The following is a 7030-nucleotide window of genomic DNA, read 5'->3' as shown; positions in this document are numbered from 1 at the left end:
AAAAACAATTGATAAAGCTTTTAAATTTGCACTGCGCAACTCTTGTCTTTGAGTGCCCATCTTAGCGGCCATTCTTACTGCTTTCAAAAATTACTTCAGCCGTGAGAAAACTCGCTAATCAAATTCTCGATCATTCGACTCCAAATTCGGATTCGCTTTTCTCTACGCACGCAGTGACAATGGTTTTTTAGCGTTTTAATTTATTTTACTGAAAGGAAAATTGTCTTTCAGTTCTTCTTAAAAATTTGAAATTACGAAAGTGGGTAGAAACATGGAGATTGAGTAGAGGACCTAGGTTAGATTAAAGATAATGGGAGGTGGCAGCGGGCTACTAAGCCTAAGCCATCTGGGGAGCAGAAACTAACGCACTTCCTTCTTAGGACTCTCCACGCGCTACTAATGAAAGCATGCGAAGTGGGAGTTTTGCTCTACGCCACCTTAAAACTATTAAGATATTATTAGACATCCACAATCTTATTATTTTACAATATTTCTTTGGAATAATTAAAAATACATAATATTTGGTCACGTCTGGCTTTTGGATTTTCTATAACCATTGGTGATCGAAATGGGCTACAGGTGGCGCAGAGCAAAACTCTCAACCTATGGCAACACTTGGAAAATCATAGGGAAGGAAATACGTTAATCTGTGTCTTGATTTTTAAACAGATTAAAATAACCTTTAAGTTATGAAACTATGTGGAACTAAAAACTGCATTGAACATATTTCTGAAAAAAAGCCTCGTGGAAATTATTAAAAAAAATTTGACAGTTAAATATGAAATATAATAAGAAAGGGGGGGAATCGAAGTACATTCCTATACACTGAGAAGAGATCACGAGCGTTGAGATCACGAATTCGTGATCACCACGCTTGAAATTGAATTTATACCCAAGATTCTAACAATGAAGCAATTGATGATTTCTCGTATTCTTACTAACGAACATATATTTCAAATCACTTTTGTTTCTTCTCATTCATGTATCAAAATATTGATAGCCATTTCTACGGCAAAACGTACATCAATCTTGAACTTTCGAAGCAGCTTAGTGGTATCACCATCTTCAGCGACTGCAGGTCTGCCTTACAGGCCCTCAGCAAAGGTACCTCAAGCCTAATCCTGTATATCATAAAACGATTTGGACAACTTCAGCGTTTCCGGAAAAAATGCTTCTTGCAGTGGATTCCCGCCCATGTGAACCTAGAGTTCAATGAAATAGCTGATTCCTTGGCAAAAAATGCCAGAGATCTCAATCAAAATACAATCTCAACCACATTGGCAGATGCAAATGCTTTTACAAAGTCAAGACTATTCACCCCTTTAAAAATCAAAGCCCACGATCAAATAACTAATCTTGACATCGATAGGAAGACAGCCACTACTCCCATCAGACTAAGAACAAAACATCATAAAAACATGAAAATTCTACAGATGGGACTAGAAAATATCAAAACTGTGGCAACTGTCTTAATGTGGAACTGACACATGACACCATCAGTGGCGTATCTAGGGTATGGCAAGTATGGCGAATGCCATGGGCGCATTATTTCAAAAAGGCGCAAAATCAATCAACATCAACGATTATTTTTTTAATTAAAAATTTTACTAATTTTTTTTTCAAGTTATGGCAGAATTAAAAAAAGCATCCAACATTTAACCTTTCCTCGAGGGCTCGAAAAGAAGACATCGAGGTCTTTCGAGGAACTCTTTTTATAACTGGGGGAGTGAAATATGAAAGGGAACCGCTAATAATAAAAACAAAGTAGGTGACGAGCGTTAAACAATTTTAACCTCCCACTGTTTTTCATTTTTTTAATAACTTCGTTTGAAAACTCATAGACCACCTCAGTTAGGGATAATAGGAGGGCCAAGGTTTCCAGCGCTTTTACATAACTCGAAGAGCGCGGGAAATCTAAGTTGTTATATTGGATTCAACATTAAAAAAAAATGGGGGAAATAAGAAGAAAAAAAACATTCCACATACCCCCTCTTTTTAAACAACTTGACGTCTGTGTAATAACAATTCATACACGTTTCTGCATTCATTCACTAGACACTTTTTCTTTCATTATACTTTCAAGTTGAGCAACAGAGGATTCGAAATAAATAAAAAAAACTTTATATTCATGAATACATTCAAGATAAATACTAAAATAAATCAGTAATTAAAAGTAGCTTTTTCTTTTCTACTATTATATTTACGATGATTTCGGCAAAAACCAAATTTTAATTATAATATCGTAATTTAAAGAATAATGCAGAGTTTTTAATAATTATAATTATAACTCTCTTTACTAACTTTTTGATACTTTCCAATAAAAATATTTTTAATTTCAGAGAATTTCCTAAATATTTAACATTTAATGTCGATCAAAATCCTTTGACAAAAAGACTTTTAGCCCCATATTTAATTTTATAACCGTCGTTGAACAGCCGACCTAATTCCGTAGCCTTGTAATTTTGAACTCAATCCAGAAGACAAGGGAACTCCTATATCGAGAAATTGGAGAAATTTGCCTTCGTGGAGCTAACCCGCATTTGCGTTACATGGAGAGGAAGACCACGAGAATCTCCCACGGTTAGCCTGACGGGAAGGGAACTCTAACCCATGATCCGTCTACAACTGAGGATATTTCCATGATATTTCACGTCAGCACTGTGGTCGGTGCAAGCCGGGTGCGGAATTCGTATCAACTGGGATTCGAACTCGGTTCGCCTCATTGCAAGGCGAACGCTCTATCCCCTGAGCCATCGCGGCTCCCATATTTAAATTAAAAGGAATTTAAACTTATTTTTTTCTAAAATGTAGCTTCTTATTGCTTCACGATACGTCAAAGCTGTAATAGAAAGAATTTAAGTTATCGCTGATAAAATGAAAAGACAAAATGTAAGCTCATTATTTATTATAGAAAATTACAGTTAATTTTATTTATTTTATTTTTTTAGTGCATTATTAATTTCATTTTTTCTACTAAAAACGAAAAATAAAGCACAAACTTAACGTGAAATTTTTTGAGGAAAACGAAAAAAAAAATTTTTTTTTCCAGGTATAAACGATGATAAAATAAACAGTTTAATAATGTTCATTCAGAAGGGTTATTCACGAGTAAGAGTTATAAATATTGAAGTTCCCAATATTATAAACAAGCAAGACATTATTTATAAGACTTTATTGAAACTGTAACTCAGAGTCAAACTATAATATTGCACAAGGGAAAAAAAAACACTAAAATAGCCACAAAAAATCATGGTTACATATAAAAGTAAAATAATTAACTTAATAACATAATTTAGATTACAAAAGTATGGAATATGTACTAGCATTAAGAATGTATATTGTAGAATTGTATTGAATGTGTATTGTAGTACTATGTATGATGTTATAGCTCTTGAGTAGCAAATATATAGATATAAGTCAATGCCTTTTTCCTCGGCAATACATAGCGTATTTGTTTAAAATCGTGTCCTTTTTTATAATAAGATGATAAAAACAGAAAACAAATCCTAAAAATAATATTTATTGATTTCGTTTATCTAAAATAGTTTACTTAGACAGTCAATTAAATTTAAAATAATTTATTTGGAAAAAATGCTTTTCTACTTAGATTATTTGATATTATTTATGTATAATTGAAAATGCTATACGTTAAATATAAATTATAATAATATAAGCTGAATCTTTAAATTTAAAATATTTATCTATATGAAGAAATTAGTAGTACAACAGACTAAAAAAATGAAAGGCGAACGAAAGAAACTTTGGAAGTTCAAAAGTTGGTGACAAACGTAAAGAAATTTTTCTCCCCTTATCTTAAGGAAAGTGAGACCTCCAGTTAAAAGAACGATTTTCGGGGGAGGAAATGAATGGAACCCCTTCAGGCAGAAAAACCAAATGGCCAGATGGTGATGACCAGAGGACAGAGAGATGTGAAAACCATGGGGTGTCCCAGTCTTGCTTAGACTAATTACTCTGTAGTGAAATGCTTGTAAATCTTAAATTTTATCAGGGGTTAAAATCTCTTTGAAAAACGTTTTCGGAATTTGCTGAATAGATTTCAAGTAGAGCCCCTTCTATAAATTAGCGTAAATTCTTCCTCAACAGGAGATTTTTACCACCCATGGTGGGAATCACCGCCACTAAAGTGTGAAATACTAAAAATAGGAGGTTCCTCTGATGACTCGCTCTACAAATAATTTAAACCAATGGAACGATTTAATAATGAATACTTTCCACTATTTTGAAAAATAAAGGGCAGGCGTTATAAGTAGTTAGGTGCTCATACAAAAAATTCTGCTCGTTTTAGTTAATGTTTCAAGATTTAAGCCAAGAAAATCAAATATTTAAAGTCTTTAGATTTTTATAATCTATTTTGATGCAGCTTCTGGACTTTTATAGTTGGTTCATAGATTTAAGAAAACAACGTGTACTACAAGGATTTTCTTTGATTGTAAGTAATCATTTCCTAAATATTTAAATTAATGCATTATACTTAAATTATTAATAGCGTTATATGAGTTCGTTATATTTTCTAGAAATGATGTCGATATGCAGGGATGTAAGATTTCTCCGAAATATTTTATTAAGTGGTAGAGAGTTAAAAACTAAACCTTGCAAAATTTTAGATGATATTGGTAAAATTTGAAATTCTTAACTGGAGTAAAATTGTATTTCATGGAAAATTTCGAATTATACATACGTAGTGGCGAAAAATATAATTTTAAATCAGATTTACATAAACCAAGAATAAAACATCAAAACATAAATTTTGCTACCACTAGAAAGAAGTTCCCCATTAAGTTGCAAGTTAGCATCTCTGTATGTGTAGATCGAGTGGGACATTTGCTCTCCCTCCTTTTAATGCTATAAATTAGAATTTATAATATTTTTTAGTTTTTATTGTTACTGTTTTATGACAGTACATTTTATATGCACATAGATTTTTTGTATTAATAATTATATATTGTATAATTAAATACTCGTTAATGCATTATAATTATAAATAATGTGTAATAAAAAAAGCAACGAATGTTAAAATTTCTAATGTTAGTGGGAATATATTTTCTTAATTTTCCTGAAAAATAATTGCGATAAGTAAATAATTTTGCGTTTATTACGTAACATTCATTACGTTCAGCAAATAGTTTCCAACAACCGATAAATGTTTCTCTTTCTATTCATAAATAGATTTTGAGTTTAACCACTTGTTTTTTTTCCTTCTTTTCTTTGAAGGGTTATATTAAGGAACAATGCTTTAAGTGTAAGTTTCAATAATCCTTTTACTTACAAATTGATTTTTTTTAATTCATAAAGACATGTTTGTTTTGTACTTTTAAATTACATTTATTTAATATTTATCAACCTTTCTTCGAGTTATGGAACACGCTTCCATAGCATCTCGGGTGCAAAATTTTGTCATCTTTCTTTCCCCTATATCTTTTATTTTATTTCAGATTACAATTTTCTTCCCTTTTCAAAAAAAAAAAGAAAAGAAAAATTAGATTAAATAATTACTTTTTTTTTAATTTTATAAGTCTTTTACAATACATATCACTTACATTATGTTTATATCACTACATATTATATTACTTGAAAAAAAATCAATAAAGTAACAATCACAATAATTATTTTTCATTAAATAATTATCCTTATTTTAAGAATATAAAAAAAACAATAAGCATTTTAAATATTGAAAAATTAGACCTTGTTAAATAATGAAGTATACGCATTCTTATAATGTATTTTCATAAAGATACAAAAAAAGCCCTCTTTTCCTCAAATATTCCAATCACTTATATTTCTCTTCTTCCTAAAAAGCAAATTTTAAAGCTAATTAATTTTGATTATTTTTTTAAAAAAAGTTTTTTTCCCTGTTATACAGGTTGGTCTAAATTCATGTTGTTTGAATATGGAGTTAGGATTCCTGAGAAATAGAATTAAAAAAAAGTCGGATATTTAAAATTTGATTTCTATTTTGACTATTGACTATAAATTTGACTATTTGATCAATTTCGCTAGAATGTAGTATTTTTTAAAACAATGTAAAAAATGTACATCTAACAATTGAATTTTTTTACGACTATTATAAATAAAATAATAAATATTTACGAAAAGATATTTTTTAACAAAGGACCTTTATAGTTATGGGAAAATTTTTTTGAAATTCGATTGAAAAGCTCTCGAATTACTTCTCATATTGTGACTACCCCCAATACTTAGGGGTACAGAAATCCAAATCAGTCAAAAAAATGGCATGTTTATTCAGAGAAAGTACGTTTTAGTGTCTGATTTCGTAACTTGAAATATTGTCCCTGCACTTATTAATTAGCATATTTTAAGTCACCTCCTTGAACCATTGACATGAGAAGAACGTGAAGATCTGATTATTATATCAAAAGTTATCAGGGTAGTCCGTTTATTTATTTATTTTTTTGCGCACCGAACGTCTACAAACTTGTGATTCAAATCTGTTTAATTTTTTTCTGCTTTCTCTCTAATTTGTTCCATTCTGATGCGAAGAAAATTTTTCATAATTTGATTTTTTTTTTGGTCTATTTCTTAACTTTTTGCCTTTTTTTTTCACTGTTAAAAAATCAATTATTTCTAGATATTCTTAAACTAAGACGTCAACTTCCTCTAATTTATTTCTCATTAAAGAATGTATTATTGTCGCTATTTTGTCTAGAGTTCTGTATTAATTACTATATGTATATTTTTTCTTATTATCGGTTATTATATAATGTTTGTGAAACTTAATTATATTAAGACCATCGGTTTTTTGTAAATAAAAAGCTAACGAAGTTATAAAATTTGATTGTAGCTATTTTATTTGTAATTGTCATAACAAATCGTAATTATTTACACTGTGATCTTTAATGAATTTGTTATATCTCGATGATTTTATTGTTTTGGTATTAGCAAAGCATGATTATTTCTAAAAACAATTAATTTTATTCAGTTTAAATTTTGAAAATAATGGGTAATCGTCTGGTTATGTTATAGTTCTTCTTTAATTCAGAGACATTTGTTG

The sequence above is a fragment of the Parasteatoda tepidariorum genome, chromosome 3 (genome assembly GCF_982258835.1).
Source record: "Parasteatoda tepidariorum strain Cologne lab strain chromosome 3, Ptep-v5.0, whole genome shotgun sequence".
NCBI classification, from domain to species: domain Eukaryota; kingdom Metazoa; phylum Arthropoda; class Arachnida; order Araneae; family Theridiidae; genus Parasteatoda; species Parasteatoda tepidariorum.
Note: the sequence above shows the minus strand (reverse complement) of the source record.